The sequence below is a fragment of the Symphalangus syndactylus genome, chromosome 12 (assembly GCF_028878055.3).
Source record: "Symphalangus syndactylus isolate Jambi chromosome 12, NHGRI_mSymSyn1-v2.1_pri, whole genome shotgun sequence".
NCBI lineage: Eukaryota > Metazoa > Chordata > Mammalia > Primates > Hylobatidae > Symphalangus > Symphalangus syndactylus.
This window is the reverse complement of record NC_072441.2, coordinates 68,471,692-68,495,767: the sequence shown is the minus strand read 5'-3', so window position 1 is coordinate 68,495,767 and position 24,076 is coordinate 68,471,692.

The window sequence follows — 24,076 nt, the reverse complement described above, 5'->3', positions numbered from 1 at the left end:
ATGGATGCTTGGCCTTATGCATATAAAGTGTCTGTGGTATTGCTGGTATTCTTCACTTTTCACCCAGGTGTCTTCTTGTCAGCTTCACAGATACCTACTAGGTAGGACCTCGTCCTCCCCCTTATATGAAGGTGTATAGTAGGAAAGTACTTCCTAGTGTGTGAAAAAGAACAGCACCTTCTGTCGCTTTGTATCTGGACAATGTCCTGGCCACTACAGCAATGGCTGGTTACTCTGTGACCTGCAAAACACATGAGTGCCTGTAGGCCTTCTCACCTCTAGGCAGTGTGGAGGGATAGCTACTCCTAGTTCTTATAGCACCTCTCTATTACACAAGAGAACGATTAGCCATGCTCCTATGTCAAGGGTATGAAGTCAATTTCTAACCTCTGGAAACCTTCCAAGTGCCTCTCTTTCCCAGTTTAGGGGCCCAACTTCCAACTGACCAACACAGTCCTCCCATTCACATGTAGGAGGAACCTATTGATACACTCCCCTAGACAAAAGGCCCTTGCTTTGGGATTTGGACAAAGGGCAGCATCCCTTCCTAGCTATGCAGCCCATGTGATTTCAGGAGAGGATCTTTGCAATGTCATTTCAAATCCAAAGCTGCTGAGCACCCTCCAAGAGAGACAAGCATGGTGGCAGTCTGCTAGACTGACTCATTCCCTGAGCATAGCTCAGACACAGTGATTATTCACCCATCGGTGAGGTCTCGATTCTTCTTTAAATGACGATGGTGAGCATTCATTCTTACATTTAACCTTTGTTTATTGAGGACCCACTGTGTGCCAGACATTGTTCTAAATGCTGAAAATAGAGCAACACATGAGACAAAGTCTACTGGAGAAAAGCAGTACACTGAAGCAAAAAAACCCAATATTTAATTTTAGATATTGCTAAATGCTATGAAGAAAAATAAGCAGGGTAAAGAACACAGGATGGGGGCTGGACATGTTGGTGCTGGGTAGCATTTCAGAAAGGGCTGTTGGAGAAAGCCTCTCTCAGGAGATACATTGGTACCCTCTGCTACGTTTGTACCCTCTGCCTAGAGACTTAGGCCTGCTGGACCAGCTTATACAGTTGCTGCCACTGGCACTGCCTTTTCTTTTCTCATCCTGTTAAAATGTTCTGAGTGCTCATGCTACCAAAACAGCCTGTGCAGGTCACTTACCTTTCCGCAGCTGGCCCCAGCGTCATCCTTTACCCTGAGCTTGGTCTTTCACCAAACAGACCCAGAACCACATGTCTTCCTGCTGTCCCTTCACCTTCTTCTCTTTGCCCACAGCCACTCAACAACTTGCCAGGCCATTGCTGCTCCCCAGAAAGCCTGGCCCCAGCTGGCCCAGCGGACAAGGCTGCCTGTGGTGAATATTTCTCCACCCAAATGGCCTTCCCCTCACTTCTACCACTGCCCGGAAACTTCCAGAGAACAAGGGCAAAAGTATTGGGCAAAACAACCTTCCTCTCCAGGGAGAGGGGAAGAGGAGGGGCAGTGTATGATGGGACGGGATCGTAAAGGAAGGGCCAACTGAGGAGAGAGGAATGGGTAAGGAGGAAAATGAGACTGGGTGGGAGTGGGGGACTCTGGAGGGAATACCTGCTTCCCATAGGAATGCTGTTTGGGGGGGCTCCCTCCAGTGGCCCTGCCCCATGAACACGTGTCACCAGATCACTATGATAGGTGAGTAGCCAGAGCCAGCCTCTGTGATGCTGTGATTTATCCAACTCTCCTCACTGCCGTCTCTGGCTGCCAGTTTTCTTGCTGATGTTTGGGGTGGAGAGAATTTAAGGGGAGAAGAGGGCCAACTTAAGAGCATGCACAGCCAATACCCTTTTCCATACTTAGATGTGCCATCTCATTTATCAGTATTAGTAGTAGAAATAATAGCTAATGTGGGTTGAGTGTATACTATATGCTTACTAAAGTGCTTTGCATGCATTATCTCCTGTAATTCTCACAACCACCCATGAGGTAGGTACTTTTATTGTCTCCATTTAACAGATGAGGAATTTGAGGCTTAAAGAAATTAGATGACTTGCCTAGGGCTATGAAGCCATGTTTATCAGTTTATCAAAGTGCCTGCCCCTACCCATCATACTCTAGAGTTGTCCTTTGATAGAGGGGTAGCTGTGCCATGCACACACCCTCCCCTTGGTGCCTGCACTGCATCTTTCCGTCCATGTGCCTAGGGAAAGCTTCAGCTCATGTAATGCCTAAGGAGTGCTGCGTCTGCAGTACACACAGCTGCCCAGCCAGTGGGACCAGTGGAGGCCAAAACCAAGGCTGTGCTCTGTATGCCAAGTCAAGCATGTGCCCTGGCTTGAAGCTGAACTATCGGGAGGAAGGGGAGCTTTTTTCTACCTTGCAAGAAAATACTATAGGATAATGGTGGCCCTGTGACAACTCCCCCACAAGGGCACCGTCATTCACCACCACATGGGTGAGGCTGGCTCCATCCACACTCCTCTGCACCTTCCAGCCCATTCTCACGCTGCTTCTAGACCTATCTTTAAAAATTAGCATGCCATTCTCCTTTGTGAATGTCCATTTTATTTTTTAATAAAATTCAAGTTCCCAATCTAGGCATAGAAATGTTTCACAGTCTTGTTCCAGACCCTCACTAGTGCCATTTTCAGCCACCCTCCAGAGATTAACTATTCCTGCAAACTGGTTTCCTCACCTCCCCAGAGAGGCCAAGTCTTTTTCTTTTATGACCTGGGCCTTTGCATTTACTTCCCCTTTACTTACAATGCTTTCCCCAACCTCATTTTTTACCCAGAAAATTCCGATGATTCCACTGTGACCCAACTCAGACCACACGTAACCACACGTATCATTACAAAGCTTTCCGTTTCTTTCAGAAGCATTTGCTGCTCCGTTCTCTGAGTCCCACATACATACATCGTTATAACTGAATTTACCTGTTTCTCTCATCTCTGTGTTTGAGACCTGAGACTCTGGAGCCAAGTTCAGGCCCTGGCTCCAATTATTCTAAGTGTATGACATTGAACATGTTACTAGATCTCCTCAAGCCTCCATTTTCATCCATAAGATAGGACAATATATGTACCAATCTCAAATGCATGTTATGAGGTTTCCATGGGATAATGTATAGTGCTTATCAGAATAGGAAAACATGGGAAGTGCTCAATAAACATGAGCTATTTTTATTAACCTTTGTATTTATAATATGCACAGGAATTAATATAGGATAAGCTAAAATCAGCTTTAATTCTTTAATATATTAATGATTTGTGGTTTCCACCAACTATATCCATCTGCATATGATACATTACTAACTCAACAGTCAGCCAGAAATCATCCCTGTCTTCTAAGACAGGAAACATAGGTAAATTAATAGTGATCCATGGAATACACCACACATGCACACATGTAGAGTTATCTACAGGTCTGAAAGCCCCGCTCGACTCATGATAAAGGCCCAGTCTATGCCTTTTCTCTTTTACCTTGGTTTTTCCCATACCACGAATGGTGTGATAAGCACTATAGCAGACTGGTCAGCAGCACAGACTCAGTCAAAGCTAATTTTTAAAGATAGGTCTAGAAGCAGAGGGCCAGTTTTCAGGCCTGCTCACCCATGATAGTTCAGGCGGAGGGGGATGAGCAGGCACTCACATCCAACATGTGTGTACGAGCAATTGCCAAAGTTAAGGAGGACAAGGGGTAAATTTTTTTTTTTTTTTTTTGAGACCAAGTCTCGCCCTGTTGCCCAGGCTGGAGTGCAGTGGCGCAATCTTGGCTCACTGCAACCTCCGCCTCCCGGGTTCAAACAATTCTCCTGGCTCAGCCTCCTGAGTAGCTGGGATTACAGGCATGCACCACCATGCCTGGCTAATTTTTTGTATATTTAGTAGAGATGGGGTTTCGCCATGTTGGCCAGGCTAGTCTCGAACTCCTGACCTCAGGTGATCCGCCCACCTGGGCCTTCCAATGTGCTGGGATTACAGGCGTGAGCCACTGCGCCCAGCCAGACAAGGGGTACATTTTTAAGATAGAAGGAAAAGAGTCATCAGGGAAGGTGGGTTAGATCAGCTGTGAAAGTCCCCTCAAATATGCAAGTGCTCACAGATGATTTTCAGGAAATACTGTTCGTTTTACTGTGATAATGGTATATTTGTTGTTAAAAGAAAAAAGAGTACTTATCTTTTAAGAGATACTTACTGATTTCTTCATGGATGAAATGATATGATGTTTGGAATTTGCTTCAAAAAGTCTTAAGGGGTAGTGAGAAAGACAGAATAAGAAAATAAATAAAATGTACTTATTGGTGTTGTGTATATTTGAATCCGTTTCACTATTCTCTTGGCTTTTGGAGATGTTTTAACAGTTTTCCATAAGAGTGTTTTTTAAAATGTAGTTGCTCAGAAAATTTGTGCCAGCTGATTTTTACTCAGCAGGAAGTCGACTCCCACCTGAACTAAGGCCACCACCCCCTTTCACAGAGCTCCAACCTCTAGCACAAGTCACCTCATGCCACTCAGAGAGCCATCTCCAGCCCTGGTTACTTTTTGTGAATGCACCAGGTATTGCTCCAGAGAGTCATCTCTGGAGAGTTTTTTTCTTTGTCTTTGGTCAGTGATCCTCTGTCCCTCTTGGCAGACTGACTCCAGTGGCCTTTTATTTTCACTTATTCCATCCTAACCCCAGGGAATCCTAAGAGGACCCTCCCCCATATACATATCTACCAATCGCACCACCTTTCTCCTGATTCAAGAAGCCCCTGAAATCTTCTCTTTTTCTGATATATTGCTGGAATGATCAGCAAGGAGATGAAGAACTCCCTCCTGACCTGGAAATACTTACTGAAATGAAGCAGGAAATTCCAACGATTTCTCTCTCCATTATCTCAAGAATAATTAAACTGTTTAATTCATTGTTAAAAATTTTGCCTGCCATAAATGCTAATATAGTGAGCGCTACTGAGCTCTTTATAAGCACAAGACATGTTCTAAGTACTTAACATGAGTTAACTTAATTAATCCTCCTAACAATGCTACTGGCTAGGTACTATATTTTCCCTATTTTACAGGTGGAAAAACTGAGGCACAGAATTAAGTAATTGGTTCAAGGCCACAGCCAGTTAGTAGGAGATGGAGAATTGAGCACAGAAGCCTATCCGTGGCCCAAAGTTGCCCTGCGGGGTGTGCTGGGGTAGCCGACAACTGGGGGCTGGCTAAATACAGCCACAGGTAAAGGGGAAGCTATCAGGGACTGCTGGAGCATGTTAGAGTGGATATGCTGCCAGATCCCAATTTAGGCAGATTTTAAAGATTAAATAAAAATTGGGTGGACTCTTTCAGCCATTGGTCAGGCACTAAAGTCAGGAGGGAACTTTGGAGTGAGGACCTCCTAGACCTCCCTGGCAGCAGCAGCCTGGAGCCTGAGGGTCATTTACAACAGGTCAGTGCCTCTCTTTGAGGTCTGTTGCATATTCTGTGTCTGTGAGTCCCTCAGGCCCCTGGTAGAGTGGGCTCAGCTGACCTGAGTGGTTAAGTGACTTGCTCAGTCTCAACATCCTGCAGGGCAGAGCCACCTATAAGCCTTTCACACCAATCCTGTGCTCCTTCCACAGATAGACCCCACACTGTCTACTCTGGGCTGCCACCTAGGGACTAATAACAACATCAGCAAAAACTGCATAGGCATAGCATTCACCCTGTGCGAGGCACTGTCCATTATTACCTCATTTAATCCTCTAAAAATTCAGTGAAGTGGAAGGTGTTATTATTCCTAAATTATAGATGAAGACACTGAGATATGAAGTTAGGTGATATGCCCTAGGTCACATTGCTAGTTAGGATTGAAATGGGAAAATGAGTCTTTAGGGCAATACAATTAAAAAGCAAATACTTTGATAAAAGGAAAAAAAAATAAGTTTCCTTTGTTGTGAAAAGAAAAATAAACGACAGCAACTGAAAGTGAGAACAGATTTTCCCTTAACCTGCGTGGGCCCTGGACTAGAAATGGGCCCTGCTCAGTGGACTTGTCCTCTGGTGCCACTCGGAGAGTCCGAAACTTCAAAGGGACTGCAAAGGAGCAGGTGAGGGAGGCCTCCGTGTGGGCTGGTTCTGCGTGTGTCTGGAGAAGGCTCTGTGCTGACATCATGCCTTATATAAGCTCTGGATCAAGCCTGGGGGAGGAGATCCCGATGAGTCACTCTCACCAGAGGATCCTGATGAGGATGCTTAGACTTTGGGAAATATTCAGAAAGGCTTAGTGGTTAGTGCCCTTGCACAATGCCCACTAAATGGAGAAAGAAATGAGTGTCCTTCTTAATTTAGGCTAGATATGGGCACTAAAGGCCTTACACAAAGAAAGTGATCCCCTCCGGGATCGCACACCCATCTTCGGCCGGCAGCAGTCTACACAGCCGCACACCTCCATCGCCTTATTCTTTATACCTGGCTCTGGTTCCTAACCTCGCTGTCAACACAGCCTAACGCCAGGCACTTGGTGTTATTGTGAGGTGGTGTGAATGGAAGAAACTATCACTTGCTGCAATAGTAGCTAACTCTTGATTTTTTAAAAAAGTGTAAATCTGAGACTGAAAGTTGTGGGTGATGTTTAGTGTGAAGTTCGGGCCTCCCTGGATGGGCTCGGTGTGTGGTAGGCAGCGTCTGCCTCGCAGGCCGCGCTCCTTTCCGCGTCGGATCTGCATGTAGGCCGGGATTTGTCTTTGGCTTCTTGTCTGGTTTGGGATGAGACCCTCGCGTCCCAGGGGAAGGGGGCAGGTGTTGCTCCAGTCGAGCGAATGGAACCAAATTACAGGCCCGTCTGTCACCTCCTCTGGGAGAAGGTGGGGGAGGCGGGGCGGGCGCGGGGTGGGCGGGGGAGGGGACAGGCGGGTCCGCGCGGAGAGCGGAGAGCCCCGCCCCCAGCCCACCACCGCCCGCGCAGCCTACACGCCAGGCCCAGGGGCTTCGACCACAGCTCCCGGACCGCACCACCCGGCTCGGGAGGCGCCTCAGACCCGGCCGCGTCTAAGGGGCGTCGGCGAACGCCTCACACTGGAAGTGTTTTCCACTGAATTGACTGACGTGTCTTCTGACGGCACTGACTCGGGGGCTGCGTTTGTTCTGCTGCAAACAGAAACATCCTCCACACAGATCTGTTTCCCTGGGTCTTCAGTCTAGAATAAGCGGCTCGCTCGCTCACGCACGTACTCTCAGGACGCCACACCAGTGGGCGTCTGTGGACACAGTGATCCCTGCCCCGGGTTGGCTCGCTCGCCGCTCCTCTCAGAGTGCGGCCCTCAGGGAGAGCTGGCCGACGCGGACGCCGCAGGTGGGATCGCGGCCACGGGACCTTGGAAGTCACTCGGAGGCTGCCGGACGTGACCGGCGATAATGATGACACCTCGCTGTCTGCGGCAGTCTCGGGAGAGCGTCCCTCCACCGAAGGCCCCAGTGGGGCCCAGCAGTGTTAGTCTGAGCTACCTGAGAAAAACACCAACAGATAACGCCGGCCCTTTGTGGACAGCAGTGGACAGGAATAATAAATTGCCGTCATTTTGTTTGCTGTTATAAATAGAGCAACAAAGACTACAGGAGAGAATGAGGGGAAAACAAGATCTCAAACCAGACAGAGCGTTTCTAATAAGAAACAAGTTCTTGTCAAATTCTCCAGACTTGAATGGAGAAAACTGTTTCATATGCCTTGTTCTTTCTCCTTGCCTCTGGGGTGGGAAAGGCTAAAGAAATTGTCAGTTCCTGGGAGCTCTTTCAGTAAGAAAAGAGCTGAGGCAGAGAGGGCGGATGTACTGCGGGCCCAGGAAGACACACATTCCTTCCCCTTTTCTTTGACAATAAAGTGATTGACAGAGATAATTTCCCATGTGAGAGGATAAAAGAATTGCTAGCAGATAATGGCCCGTGTTTAGATTGTGGCTGATAAGACTCTGTCCATCCCATGTCAAGAAATGACTGAAAAGTGAAAAATTAATTCCATTATCCAGCTGTTGCTGCTGTTAAGTGCCAAAATACCCAGATGTTTCCAAACATCTGACTATTTGACAGCACGTTTTTACTATAGATCCAGATGTTTGGTATTGTGTAGACAAAGACGAAACCTAAACATGGAAAAGAAAAATAACTAAGTGGGAAGAAGGAAGCCGAGAGGTGTTAAGAGGACAGCAAGAAGGAGAATTGAGTGGTGATGGGAAAGAAAAGGAGAAATTAAAGACAAAAAATGTAAAGAAAGGTAAAACATAAAAACCAGTAAATTTTTTAAAAAAGAACAACATTCTATTTCTTCATAGCCCACACCTTGGCCTCATTCTTACCAGGCTCCATGAAAAGCATTTCTGCTTGTCCAGGTCTGGGTTATATGGGGGGATAGGGGGGTGGGGGGAGGCTGAGGGGAAGGTTTAAAAGAATGACTGGGAAGAGAAATCCTGAGGAGACCTAGGGAAGCAACCTTGGCCCTAATGCCTGGGCATTAGGCTTACCCGGGGAGGGCAGCTGTATGAAGGGGAGAGGCTACAAAATGGAAAAGTGATTAATATACTGGGGTGGGGGCGGGGGTGATTTTCGCACTCAGAAACGAAAAGCCAAAATTCCAGTCAAGGATATTCACATTAAGCAAAGCACTGAAATGTCTTGATTAGTCAACTTTGTTTCCAGTTATCAGTCAGGATTTTGAGCTCCAAATAGACAGAGCCAATGATAGTGTAACAGAAGGAAAAGGGTAATTGAGTGGGGGAAGGTTGTGCAGTTTGGTGACAGATTTAGAGGAGGGGACATCATGTGATTGAGGTGATGGTGGGAGTGTTAGGCTTTCAGCACAGCTCACAAAGGCTCCTGTAATTCCCAAGCTGTCTGTTATCTATGAAATGCAAATCAGGAGGGGAGTGACATCATGTCGGATTGTGGCCACAGGGAGTAATTATTTAGACATTAAAGGCTATTGGAGGGAGTGGTTGACAATATTAATGATGTCCAGATGGACAGAGTGTGATGCTAAAATTATTTTCTAGTACAAAGAACAAGATAATTTTTATCAGGTTTACTCTTTTATTGGACAGTCTATCTTTTGGAGGTTTGCCCCTCAAAGAGATGGTGATACTAAGAGATGGCCTCTGGAATCAAAGCACAGAGGGGATTGTGGAAGGAGCTATGTTCTCCAGCTTCTCAGAGGAAAGGCACAGTCAATATGTGAAACATTCACACAATAATTATGACGATTGAAAAGGGAAATTATCTAAGGATAGTGTATGTAACAAGTCCCTCCATCTCATTCTTCCTCTCTTATCCAAATATAGCAGCACACAGGAACTTGTTGCTTTTCATGGTATTGTTCCCTCTCCACCTCTTGCAATACAAACACTAGTATAGACACCTTGGTCCTTAATGCTGGTATCAGCTGTATAACCACAGATAACACTATTATCAGCCATTGATTTTAAAAAATGGTCTACATGAGGCAAAATGCAGCCTAGCTAACACCACAGCATAAATAAAAAAAGGAGGAAGCCACAAACCAGGACTCAAATTGGGAAAGATTCACAGGCAATGGGAAGATCCAAAGGCCACGTATGCTGATCTGGGCTGTAGACCTGACAATGCCACCGGAAGTTCTGCTCTCTTCCCAGAGCAGATAACCAATATTTGAGTGGGAACTCACAGGGGACTCCAAACCAACTGCCTATCTTTCTGTATCATGTGAGAATGAATGATGCAGCCAAAAAAAAACAAAAATGTGCGTCTGATATATGTGGATTCTTGCATGAAATTAAAGGGACCAGGGGCACAGGTAATTTTTTTTAGCTTTTTACATTTAAAAGTTATGAAATTGGTAAAGAAAGGAGGATTTGGAAAGTGAATAGAAACACCCAAAGACAGTTTCAATGATTTCCCTCACCCCTGTCCTCCTTAGGTTGTGGCTCACAATTACCAACATGCAAGGCTTTTGGGAAGGGTCAATTTAACGTGATTCCCCTAAGCTAGGAGCCTTCTAAATGGTCCCATAACCCCTTGTACCGGCCTCCATCATAACACTGATATCACTGCACTATACTAGCATATTTATTTCTCTCACTTCTCTTCTAGGTTATGAGCTTTGCAAAGGCAGGTAATCTGACTTATTGGCCATTGAATCTTCAGCACCCGTGATGTGCCTGGTATACAATATGCCCTCAATATTTTAATATAAACTAGGAGAACATCATAGCAAACTTTGCAAATTGTTCAAGAGGGTGTAACAAGGAAATCTCACAGGGAGGGAGACAAATGTTATGAAGTCATGAAACCTATTATTATGGAGGATAATAACTATGACATATAAAGAACAACAACAGTGGAGAAGGTACCCAGTAATTATTAATAGAAAATAGTTAGAAGAGGATCAGGAATGAAATGTGTTGTCTCAACCATAGGCCAGTAATTCAATTCGGTTATTTCAATTCAATTCAACAGATACTTACTGAGTACTTACATGCCATTGTGTATCATATACAGTATGAATAACTGTAAAAGGAATATACAATTTTACAGCAAGAAGAAAAATATTTTATAGAAAGTACTTAACATTTTGGTGTTTGGGGACACATGAATAGAAAATGTCAGTAGTTCAAATAGAAAGCAGTACAGCATCATGGTTTAAATTGAGGGTTGACAATACTCACAATATGAAAACAGCATAAAATTCAAATTTCAAGGTAGGTAAATAAAGTTTTATTGGAACATAGCAACACTTTATTTATGTGTTGTTTATGACTGTCCTTGAGCTGACAGTGGTAGAGCTGAGTAGTTGTAAGAGAGACTTTATGGTCCACAAAACCTATTACTATTTGGTCCCTTATGGAAAGTTTGCCAACTTCTGGTGTAGAGGAAGAGCCCTAGAATTAGAATGTTCCTAATTCTAATTCACCTGGTTTCAAATCCCAGTGCTGACACTACTTGCTAGTCACAAGATTTGAATAAGTTACTTTTCTCTTCTTTGATTTTATCATCTATAAAATAGGTATAATAATAGTACTTTCTTCAAGGGACTTTTGAAGGAAAAAAGTGTTCAAAATGGTGTTTAGAGTGTGTCTAGAAAACATAAAGCGTTCTCAAAACTCAACAATAAGATAACACACAATTCAATTAAAAACGAGGCACAAGATTTAAACAACCACTTCACTAAAGAAAGGATATGAATGGCAAATAGCGCATGTAGAGTTGCTCAATATTATTAGTAATAGGGAAATGCAAATTAAATCCATCATAAGATATCACTATACTACTATTAGATTAACTTAAAAAAAAAAAAACTTACGATACCAAGGTCTGGCAAAGATGTTGAACAATTGGAACTCTCATACATTGCTGGTGGGAATGTAAAATGGCCCAGCTATTTTGGAAAATAGTTTGGCATTGTCCTTCCTACCCTTATCAATGAGTCTTTACTTTGTGCTTCACTTAGGTGCTATAGTCACTTACCTGGATTCCTTAGGTCTTAGAAAGATATTTTTGTGTGTGAATAGTTGTTCAAATTGATGTTTTTGTGAGGGGATGAGCACTAGAAAGTCCTATTATGCCATCTTGCTGATGTCAGTCTTAAGATAAGTACATTTGACACTAGAATTAAGAAAGATAATTCAGAAAATAGAAAACTATTAAAATAACTGAGTAGGATCCTCAGGAGATTCTATTAGTAAAGATATTGTATTATTATTATTATTATTATTTTGAGACAGAGTCTCACTCTATTGCCCAGGCTGGAGTGCAGTGGTGAGAGCTCGGCTCACTGCAATCCCTGCCTCACAGGTTCAAGCAATTCTCCTGCTTCAGCCTCCTGGGTAGCTGGGATTGCAGATGTGTGCCACCACACCTGGCTAATTTTTTTTGTATTTTTAGTAGAGATGGGATTTCACCATGTTGGCCCAGGCTGGTCTGGAACTCCCAACCTCAGGCGATCCCCCCCGCCTCAGCCTCCCAAAGTGTTGGGATTACAGGCGTGAGCCACTGCGTCCAGCCTCAGTTATTGCATTCTTAAAAGAACAAGATAAGAGAAAGTAAAATAAGAGATCAATATAACTTTTTAGAGTAAAACAATATAATTCATGCAGAAAAACCAGAAGAGTTAGAAAATTAAGACAGGAAAATCTTTCACAACATTGAACAAAAATTTGAAAAATATAAGAGAAAACATAAATCATGGATATTAACATCTGAAGATCAAAAATAGTAATTCTAGAAAGAGAAAATGTAATCAATGGAGGGGAGAATATTATAAAGAAATAACACAATAAAAATTTATATAAAGAAAATGAAACTTCAGTATGCACAATATTAGGAAATTCTAGATCTTCAAAGATACACAGAAAATTCGGAGTTTTCAGGAAGAAAAAAAAGGTATCCTATAAAAGAACATGATTTATATTGCTATCAGCAACATATTATGCCAAAAGAAAATGAAGCGGTATCTTCAAAGGGTTGAGAGAAAAATGATTTTGAAATTGGAATTGTATACCCAGCAAAGTTATCAATCAATTGTGAAGACAAAAATAAAACCTTTTTTAAACATGCAAAGCCTCAAGAAGTTTGCCTTTCACATGCCCTTTCTTAGAAAATTATTTGAATACATACTGCAAGACAAATAAGGGCTTAAACAACAACAGCAAAACCAAGATAATATGAAAGCCAAAAAAGAGCGAATGCTGTTTAGTAGAGCAAAGAAGCAAAGTCCCAGGATGATAATGGCACAGCTAACCTAGAAAGAAAATAGTCCAGTTTGGAGCAGAGAGAGAAGATATTAGGATGGAGGTCGCTCATTATCAAAGGGATTCTATATACTTGAGGTCTGTGGAAAAATAAACTTGAAGGTATGCAAAAGAAATTGGAAAGGTCACTAGAAACATCAGGAAAAATACAAAGCTTCATACAAACGTTAAAGTTAAAAATATAAAGTAGCCATCCAAATATGAGAAGTTAGTGGGCTTCAAGTAGAAAACTGGAATCTGTTCTCAAAGGTAAAATGTGTTAAAAAGGCATGGTCCATATGTGAAACACCAAAATGTAACAAAATATTTAGCAATTAGAACATTGCAAGAAAGGAATGAGCATTTAGCTTTGATGTTAGAAACATGTCTTTTGAGAGGCACAGAGTTTGGGACTTTGGGACCATAGTACACTATGCCACTTTGCATTGAATATTTGCACGGTCATAAACTGTAAATGTGGTTTGTAGTTTGTTTTTCACTTTTTATTCTGAAAAATTTTGAACACATATAAACATATTGTACAGTACAATGAACTCCTTATGCCTATTACCCAGCCTCAATGCTGATCCATCTCATGGCCAATTTTCTTCCATTTATACTCCCCACTCCCTGTATTATTTGGAAATATATTCTAAGTCATTATATCGTGAAATCCATAAATAGTTTAGTATTTAGCTCTAAACGATAGTTTTTCAAACTCTATACATTGCTTGATATGCCCCCTAAATCTCTTTTAATCCATAGGATATTTCTTCTTCTTTGCATTTATTTTTATTCATATATATTTTTTGTAGAAACCAAATAGTTTTCTCTATTGAGTTTCTCACAGTCTGGATTTTTCTAATTAAATCTCCATTGTGGAGATTTTGTATTTTCTATAAATTGGTAAGTAGATCTAGAAGCTTGATCAGATTCAGTTTTCAATTGTTGGCAAATTTGCTTCATAGGCAGTGGTATGTGTTTCTATCAGAAGGCTCATGATGTCTAGTTGGTTCTCTTTTTTTGATATTAGCAGCCACTGATGACCATGGCTTAGGTTCATTAATTCATTAGCAGTTATAAATTGTTTTTCTAATTCTATCCTTCTTTCTTCATCTATTATTTGGGACACTTCATGAAGATAAACTTCTTGTCATCAACCATTTGGTTAACCTTAGGTACAGCTCATCAAATAGGAAAGACAGGATCGGTTGTTGTTTCTTTACATTAATTTATCAGTTTTCATTAATGAGTTGATTCTCTAGCATCTTTCAAAGGTGACTAATAAGATTTTTAAATATGTTTTCTATGTGTTATAAAATCATGGTTTTAAAGTAGATGATGTGTTTCCATCCATTGCAGTTATTATCCTTATTAATACTTAAATTGCCCCATTCTTGGCCAATGACAGCCTTTTCAGGTTGGCTTCTAGGTCTTTTCGACATGATCTCAGTAGTGTTTCATAATATTCTTGCTTTTGATATGACAAGATCTTCCATGTTCGTCTTATACATTTCCTTCCTCAGATCGTGAATCAGCCATTTCTCCAAGGTACTCTAGTTCTTTTTAGTGCACAGTGGTGCTTATAAACCACAATCTGTGAATAGGAGTCCTCATTGCTACTAGCTTGGCTGTTGCTACCAAATCTTTTCAATGTAAAGAGCTAGGAAATATTTTTGGTTCCTTGTTTTGCTTTAGGATAAATTATAACTTTCAATTCAAAGTCAAGACTACAGGGCTTTTAGTTGCCTTCTTTTGATTTTATATCTCTATCTCCTTTCTTTCATGCTGAATATATCAGTTCTCAATGACACCAATATGATTCCTTTTTTATTTGCCTTATCCTACATAAAAACACAGTCTTAAGAATAACAGAACCAATATTACTGTAAAAACATGAGAACTGATACAGTCTAAGATTTTTTTTCTGACAGCCCTTTTTGTCTTAGAGTATATACCACTAGATAAAATTGTCATATTTATTTTATTTTATTTTATTTTGGTGACAGATATTTGCTCTGTAGCCCAGGCTGGAGCACAGTGGTGCCATTACAGCTCACTGCAGCTTTGACCTCCCCAGACTCAAATGATCCTCCCACCTCAACCTCTTGAGTGGCTGGGACTACAGGCACATGCCACCACACCCAGCTAATTTTTTCTATATTTTATAAAGATGCAGTTTCATTATGTTGCGTAAGCTGGTCTTTAACTCCGAGGCTCAAGCATTCTGCCTGCCTTGGACTCCCAAAGTTCTGGGATTACAGGTGTTAGTCACTGCACCAAGCCTAATGTATTTTACAGTTACTTGGAATAGTTTCTCTCTGTGTGGTAATGCTACCAACTGGACTTATAGTTTGGATCATTTGTTTCACTTTTGCTTTTTTAAATTTAGTTTTATTTTAGAATTATGTTAGAATATAGAGTTTATTTTAGAATTATTGTGAATATATTTCAAAGGCCACATCTATAGAATTAGGTATATTTTAAGAATTTATATTCCCATGACCCATGCCACTCTGTTTCTTCTCTATATATAGAAACTTGTTTTTATGGTCTGTTCTTCTTTTATTCTGCAAACAAATGTGTGTATATGTATACACACATATCTGCACATATATGTGTATGTGCATATGTACATATGTATGTGTATAATATATACAGATATATATGCACACCTTCCCACATACTTGTGTATGTTAGTATCTCTTACTTTCTTAGATAAATGGTGGCATACTCTATGTATTTATCTTCATGTTGTGTTTTCATTTAGTATATCCGAAAATCACTCCATAACAACAGGTAGAAATATTCAGATTCCCTTTAAAAATATTTTTTGCCCAAGTCTAATGAGGTATCACTGAAAGACAATAATAAACTACAGGTATTTAAAGTATACAATTTGATCTCTTTTGACATGTGCATACACCAAAACTAAGATAACAAACATTTCTATTACTTCCAGAAATCTCCTTGCCCTTCTTTATAATTTATTTCTCCATCTACCCATTTCCAATCCCTGATCAGCTTACTGTCACCATAGACTAAATTTCGTAATCTAGAATTTTATGTAAACGGAATAATAGAATATATTCTTTTATTTCTGGCTTCTTTCACTAAGCACAATGACTTTAAGATTTATCTATGTATCAGTAGTTTGTTTCATTTTATTCCTGAGTAGTATCATATTGAATGGATATACCACTATTAGTCATTCACCAATTTTTGGATATTTGGATAGTCTCCAGCTTTTGACTGTAACACATGAAGCTGCTATGAACATTCATGTGTCAGTACTTGTATGGACATATAATTTTATTTAAAAGTTAAATAGATATGTATCACACAAGTCAATCATTCCATTCCTAGGTAATTACTTTTTTGTAGCTGCACAGTACTGTGTTGTGTACATGTATCATAGCTAATAAGACAAGTTCCCTATGGATGGACGTTTAGAGTGTTATTAGTCTTTTACTATTATAAATAGTACTGCAATATAACATCTTGTGCATATGTCTTTTGGTATTTTTGTTAGTGTATATGTAGGGCAAATTCCTAGAAGTAGGAAACCCCAGGCTTTTCTGAGAAAATAGCAGCAGAGGAGGGGCTAATAAGCAGAGATATCATGCAGTTCCATGCCTTCTCATAGTGATTGGATTCTGGACACTTACCAGAGTCAAATTCGAAGATGAACCAGAAATATCTAAAATTGTATTCAACACTCTCCTATCCCAAATAATGAGAAAATCAAGGACAGATGCACCTTAAATTCAAAGTCCCAATAGGCTAAAAGTAAAAGTATGAAAAAAGATATATTATGCACACAGTAATCATGAAAAATCTGATGTGGCTGTATTAATATCAGACAAAGTAGACTTTAAGGCAAAAAGTAGTGCCAGAGATAAACAGGAACATTTTGTAATAGTAAGAGGATCAATTTCTCAAGAAGACATAACAATCTTGACTGTGCACGCGCCTAATAACAGAACTTTTCCCTTAATCATATACTAAATTTTCTTTCTCTTTTTTTTTTTTTGAGATGGAGTCTCTGTTGCCCAGGCTGGAGTGCAGTGGTATGATCTCGGCTCACCGCAACCTCTGCCTCCAGGGTTCAGGCGATTATTTTGCTTCAGCTTCCTGAGTAGCTGGGACTACAAGCACGTGCCACCACGCACAGCTAATTTTTTATTTTTAGTAGAGACGGCGTTTCAACATGTTGGCCAGGCTGGTCTCAAACTCCTGACCTCAGGTGATCCGCCCACCTCGGCCTCCCAAAGTGCTAGGATTACAGGCATGAGCCATCGCGCCTGGCCCATATACTAAATTTTCATATGTAGTTGAGTATTCCTACATTTTTAGAAATTTTGTTTCATTGTTCTGTCTGTCTAGTCATGGGCAAATGCCATCCTGTTTTCATTATGGCTCAGAGAAGCTTTTAATATGCCTTAATATCTGGTAGGTCTAGACCCTGGCCCCACTACTGTTCTCAAAGATTTTCCATCAATTATTGTTTCTTCCCCCTCCAAATGGACTTCATAATCAACTTGTGTAGATACAGAAACAGAAAAAAAAATCCTGGTGGTATTTTTTATTGTATTACATTGGGTTTACAAATTTAGGAAAAAAAGACGTTCAGTCTTCCTTTTCAAGAACATGTATTTTCTTCGTTTATTCATCTCTTTTATTAGTTTTTAACTTTTAGAATAAAGCTATAGATAAATAGCACACTTAATAGTAGTTACAAAACAGAATATTATCAATCTTATTAAGGTTAAAAAAAAAGTATAGCTGATTGCAGTTGAGGGATAGAAGGAGAGGAGAAGGGGGGGAAAGAAGTATAGGGATTTTAATATCCTCAACTTACAAAGTAAGAAATCAGAGTTTACAAAATGAAAACGAGGGGTTTATGTATTTTTACTAATGGTAGAGAAATAAAAAAATAGTTACATAACTAAATTGTAGGAAGGAAGAAAGTCCAGGAAGGTGTATAGAGCTAAAGCATTGTCCACCTTGACAGAAGTTAACAGGTAACGTCTAATGTGATAATCCTATAATTTAGAAATATGGAAGGAACCACTCTAATAATTCAACACAAAAACAATTAAAAGTAGTTGCTCCTCAGAGAGCAGACTTGGGTAGCCAGGTAAGAGCTTGTGGTATTTTATTATAAACACCCTTTTTACTATCTGATTTCTTAGCTATTTGCATATAACATCCAGGTAAAAATATTTTAATAATTATAGTATATCATAAATTAAAAGATAGCTGTATATTGTTCAACTTCAAGATAAATATTTTATTTATTAACTTATTTCCTTAAGTAGGAGAAAGTAATTGAGTAGTAATTAGACTTCTCTTCTGCCTGGATATTAGAAGATAATACCCAATTAACGATCAGCCTCCTACTTCTGATATAATAGCCTTGGGGAAGCCAGACCACAGTAAAATGATTATTTAATGGACAGTTGTGGGAAGTAGGCACCCTTAAAGATCTGAGCCTTATTCTCAAACTTGGGCTGCTGCCACTTAAACTGCCTTCACTGGACCAGCACCTTTAAACCCAACCTTGTTTTGGAGGTTTTTCCCCTAAACAGCAGACAGGAAGTTGCACACCAATTAATGTGCAATAATTCCCCACCCTAGGAAGAACAAGACGGATTGAGGGTGGAGAAACAAGAACTAGACAATGAGTGTCTTTCTATCTTTTTCATCTTATCCTTGTACTCCAAGGACTTTTTTTTCTTTTTATTAAGTTCCAGGATTTAATTAATTGGTGATTTGGGGAATTATTTAATAGATGATGGTGTAAAAGGATGAGGCTCCCTCAGTTAGTGGTAGAAAAGGCCCCAGCATCAATTACACAACAAGCGCCTAAATCCTTCCATGACCTCCCAGCAAAGCCTCTCCCCACTTCCACCTGCTTCCCTCTGGCCACAGGTTGCCCTTTTATGCCTTTTATTTTTTATCCTTTAGGGCTGTCCCTTTACATATTTGGATTAAAAATATGTGGGATGGTGAATAGAGGTGGGGTTTGAGGAACGAGTAATAGAGTACAGAGTGCGATCTCTAGTCTTTTATCATTTTCCCCATTTCTCCCAAGTTACATTCCAAGTTTTAAATTTACCAAAAGAAAGATGATTATTAAGGGTGGGCATGGTGGCTCATGCCTATAACCCCAGCACTTTGGGCATCTGAGGCTAGCAAATCGCTCCAGCCCAGGAGTTTGAGACCAGCCTGGGCAATGTGGTGAAACCCCGTCTTTACAAAAATACAAAAATTAGCCAGGCATGATGGTGCGCACCAGTAGTCCCAGGTACTTGGGAGGCTGAGGTGGGAGGATTGCTTGAGCCTGGGAGGTCAAAGTTGCAGTAAGCTGACATGGAGCCACTGTACTCAGGCCTGGGCAACAGAGCAAGACTCTGTCTAAAAAAAAAAAAAAAAAAAAAAAAAAAAGATTATTAAGTAGACTGGATTTTCCACTTTCCTGGCCTGCATATCTTCTTCCTATGGTGAGCCTACAAGTGAACTGTAATTTGAAGAGTGCTTGGTGATTATGGTGATCATGAAATAAAAGTAAAAAGAGCTGGAGAGAGCAGAAGGACAGCTTTTCCCATGAATAAAGGAAAATCGCAATATGACAAGCACCCTCACATCTCCCAGTCTCTCACTCCTGGCCCTCATGGAGCATCTTGGGTATTAGCTTTCCAGGAAAGTGTTCACCCAAGGCTAAATAGAGTGCTACTTTGTTTTGGAGATTATTCAAAGCCAAACTACTGAAACGGTACATTTTTGTGTTTCTATTCTACTCCTGATGATAGAGTGTGGAGGCAGTTAGCACAAGGTCCCAAAGCCTTCCTTCCTGAATGCTGTGATTTGAAAACCACCCCATCCTACTTAAGTTTCCTGATACTTGTCATTGAGAATTACTGCATGTTTATTCGGGGAAAATGAATCATGGTTGTAAACATTTGCCTGGAACCAAGAGGCTGTCAGTCTGGGCACTGGAAGAATTACTAAGGACAAGATGACCTAACGTGACCCAGATATGGGAGGGAAGGAGAAGAAAAAAAAGGAGAAAAAGAATAACAAGAAAGGGGAGGGAAAAGACCAGCAGCAATGATGGACAACTAGAAAATTTTGTGTCTGAGGAGGAATTACGACAGAATACAAGTTGGGGGACATGTTTGCCTTTGCCTCAAGCTCCTCCCTCCCTTGCCCTTCACAGGCCAAAGGACCAGACTACCCTCAGAACCACCTGCAGAAGAATCCCATTCCCTCCCACGCTAAGTTTCTGGGTGCATAGTTAGAGGTCTTGTCTCTCCCTAACCCTGTTTTTCACCTGGCTTGGGATAATGCAAAGATAATGCAAAGAGTTAGAGTCTGTGCTCAGCTCTGTTAACTACTTGTGAGAGGTGGACACAAGCACAGGCCTGTAGTCAACATTTGTTTGCACCATGAATTTATTATTTATTATTGTGTCCCTGAGACAATATGACCCACAAAAAGGTGGTGCCAGTTACTTTTAGGTCAGTCTCCATTCAAATAAAGTCCACATTCTCTTTGGAGAGCAGACATCTTTGCAAGACTATTGGCTACCAGACATCTCCAGCCCTTAGCTTAGGCTTGATCACTCTGACTCTGATAAGCTTCTCCTTCGCATACTAGCCTCACACACTCTCTCTAAGTCTACTCCAACAGGCTTTCTGGCAGCTCTATTTTGTAGGCTTGGTCTGTCCCACCCACATATTTTCTATTGCTGATTGCCAAGATGCCTGTAGCCAATGTTTGTTTGTACCATGAACTTATTCCCTAGTAGGAGGAAGGATAAGACGTTCAATAGCAGAATTAGTATACAAAAAGGGCAAAAAGAGGTAGGGTGGAAATACAAATTAAACTCTGTGGGATCCCAAGAGAAAAGATGATTAATTACAACTAAGTGAATCAGGAAATGCTTCATGGAAATGGTATTCACACTGGGCTTCTGTGGGCAGGTTTCAACAGGCAAGGTGGGAAAAAGGCATTCCAAGTGAGAACAATGTAAGATGGGGACAGAGCTGGAAAAGTTCAGTGTAGGTGGAGTTCTGATCATCAATGGCCTTCAACGCTGTGCTCAGGAATTTGAACTTCATTCCATAGACAGTTGTGGAGCAGTGGAAGCTTCTAAGCAGAGGAATGGTATCAGATCTGACGATAGTGAGCATTTATTGAGTACTCACTCTAATCTAGGCATCATGCTAAACACTTCACAGGCATTCACTTAGCCTTCATAATCACCCCATGAGGATGGTGGACTTGGACAGTAGTTTGAGAATGGGCTAGAAGCAGAATGAATGGTTAGGGATGATATAGTAGGAGAGGCCATGGTCTCAGTGATTTAGTCCCTTGTCCCTAAGTTGTAAAGTTTACTAACAATGGCAATGAGAACTGGAGTTAGAAATCTGAGGTGGCAGAATCAGAGGACCTGGTGGCCAGTTAGCTCCTGGGGTCAAAGGAAGCAAGTGATTAGGGGATCTAGTAAACAATGCCAGCAGACCCCTGTCTTGGGAACTTAGCTCCCCTACCTTCCACCAAAATCCCAATCTCAGGAGAAAGGGGCATTTTGCTATCCACTGAATATGAGACTTGAAGATTCAGGAGATTATAACCATGAAGGCTTTTCCAGTTGGTCCGGGTGGGAGACCAGACAAGATGTAGAAGCAAATCAATTAGGGGCAATAAAAACACTTCCCTATATGAAGCACTAACCATGTGGCAGGCACTGCACTAGGCACTTGATAGACCTCATCTCACTGAATATTAACAATAACCTCATGATTATGGTCCCTGCTGTACTCTAAGATAACCCAGATTTAGACAGATTAGTTAACTAGCCTGGGCTCACTCACATACTAAGCAGAATTGAGATACACACCCAGAGTCTATGCTTATGACAGTGCAAGAAACTCCTTAACAGGAAGACAGACTTCTCAAAAAGCAGGGAAGACAAGTCTGGCTCAAATTGGATTCATTCTCATGTCTATTAATGCATTTATTAATTTACCCTTTCATTTATTCATACACTAAAGAATTGCTGAGCACCTGCTCTGTGCAGGCATTGTGCTAGCTATTTGGGATAAAAAAACCTAATAAGACAAAATGTCTGTCTTCAAGGAGAATATTCTAGAAATGAAGGCAGGCAAGTGAACAGATAATTATAATGCACAGAGGAGGAAAGCAGCTAACCTGGCTTGTGGGGCTAAGGAAGGGAGTTGGAGAAGACTTTCTAAGGTGATACCTGAGCTCAGTCCAAGAGTAGAGGGTGGCTAGGCTAAGGCAAGGAAGTGAGAAGAGAGCAATGTTCCAGGCAGTAGGACTGGTGCAAAGGGGTTTGGATCATAATCCTGAGAGACATGATCCAAAATGTCATAATCCTGAATATTGAAATCCCAAAAGATTTAAACCCCTAAAGCCTAAATTACAATCACAGTATAGACGTATCTGTTTAGGCAGAACTATTACCTTGTTATTGTCTTCATTGGAAATGAGGTATGTTTAAGGAGATGTGTGTGAGTGCCAAGCTGACAAGGGGTGAACTTGTGGACTTAATTTTAAATGTCAACTTGATTGGATTAAAGAATACCTAGAAATCTGGTAAAGCGTTATTTTAGGTATGTTTGTGAGGGTGTTTCCAGAGGACATTAGTGCCTGAGACTGAGTGGATTAGCTGGCGAAGATCTTTCCCCAGTATTAGAGGACACCATCCCATCGGCAAGGGTCCTGGAGAGAACAAGTACAGAAGGCTATTGGTATCTGAGAGCTGGAACAGACTTTTCTTCTGCTGCCTTGGACATTAGAAAACACTGAAACTTCCTCAACAAGTGAAGAGATGTCCTTTTTGTGCACCTGTATTTATGAAAGATAAGATTTCTCGAGATCGGCCGGGCACAGTGGCTCACGCCTGTAATCCAAGCACTTTGGGAGGCCGAGGTGGGCAGATCACGAGCTCAGGAAATCGAAACCATCATGGCTAACATGGTGAAATCCCATCTCTACTAAAAATACAAAAAATTAGCCAGGTGTGATGGCAGGCGCCTGTAGTCCCAGCTACTCGGGAGGCTGAAGCAGGAGAATGGCGTGAACCCGGGAGGCGGAGCTTGCAGTGAGCCGAGATAGTGCCACCGTACTCCAGCCTGGGCGGCAGAGCGAGACTCCGTCTCAAAAAAAAAAACAAAAAAACAAAAACAGAAAAAAAAAAAAATAATTTCTCAAGATCTCAGCTCTTTGAGAAAGTGCATATGATGAGTTGGTGACCCATTGCATTTTTTGATCCATTTCATCAAAAGACTTGGGTTGTTCATCACAGTATTTCAGATGATTATAGTTTTGAGGCTGGGTGTACACAATTACCAACCATAATGATATTTATATATACATTTCCCTTTTTGACCTATTTCTTTATGAATGCAGTTGTCTGCTCATCATGATGTGACTGTCAGTATACCTGAGTAGTTATGCTTGCAAAAATGTATTACTTTTATCTATTTTATTGTATAAAGTGGCTTGTGAGTGTTCTGTCATTTTTATATGTTTCTCAAATAAAATATCTTTAAACTAATTTTAAAATTACTTTTCCCAGAATTGTAATTTTGTGATTTTGATTTTTGGGGAATTCAACATGTGGGATTATCACATTTGAGATTGTGTCTTTTGGGATTATGACTGGCTCTTGGTGCAAAGAAACAACAAGCTCTATACTGAGATCTACAAGCAATTTGGATTGTCAAAGTCAATGATGAGAGGCAGGGGAGACAAGAGGCTGGAGTAGGGGCAAGAGAATGTTCCATTCAGAGCCATAGAGTCTGGATTTCATCCTACAGGTCATGGGGAGCCACTGAAGGGGAGACTTAACTTCATTAAAGCTCACTCTGACTGTAGTGGGACGACAGTGGGCAGGAGGCTGGGGAGGAGCCTGCTGCAGTGGTACAAGTGAAGGATGACATTGATCTGGACTAGGGAATGCTGGCAGAGGCTCAGAGGAAGGGCAGGTCTGAGGAATGTTTAAGGGTGAAATGGGCAGCACTTAGGAGTGATGCTGGGTGGGGACAAAGGGTTGAGGCCCCTTCAGGATGACTCATCCTTGAAGGAATCCTCCAGCAGGTTTCCCACTCTCAGCAGTAGCATAGGTAGTGTGGACACTATCAACCCTTATGCCCAGCACAGATGGTCTGACCAAATGCACATGGTTACCAAGACACTGCTATTGTGGGGAGCTGAGTCTCTATGCAGAAAGGCTTCAGTCCTGAGGCCACTGGCCAGAAAGAGTCCCTCCCCCTCCAAACTACCCCTTCTTGCCAGGAAGGAAATCGTTAGCTCAGGAGATCTGAGTTGCTCAA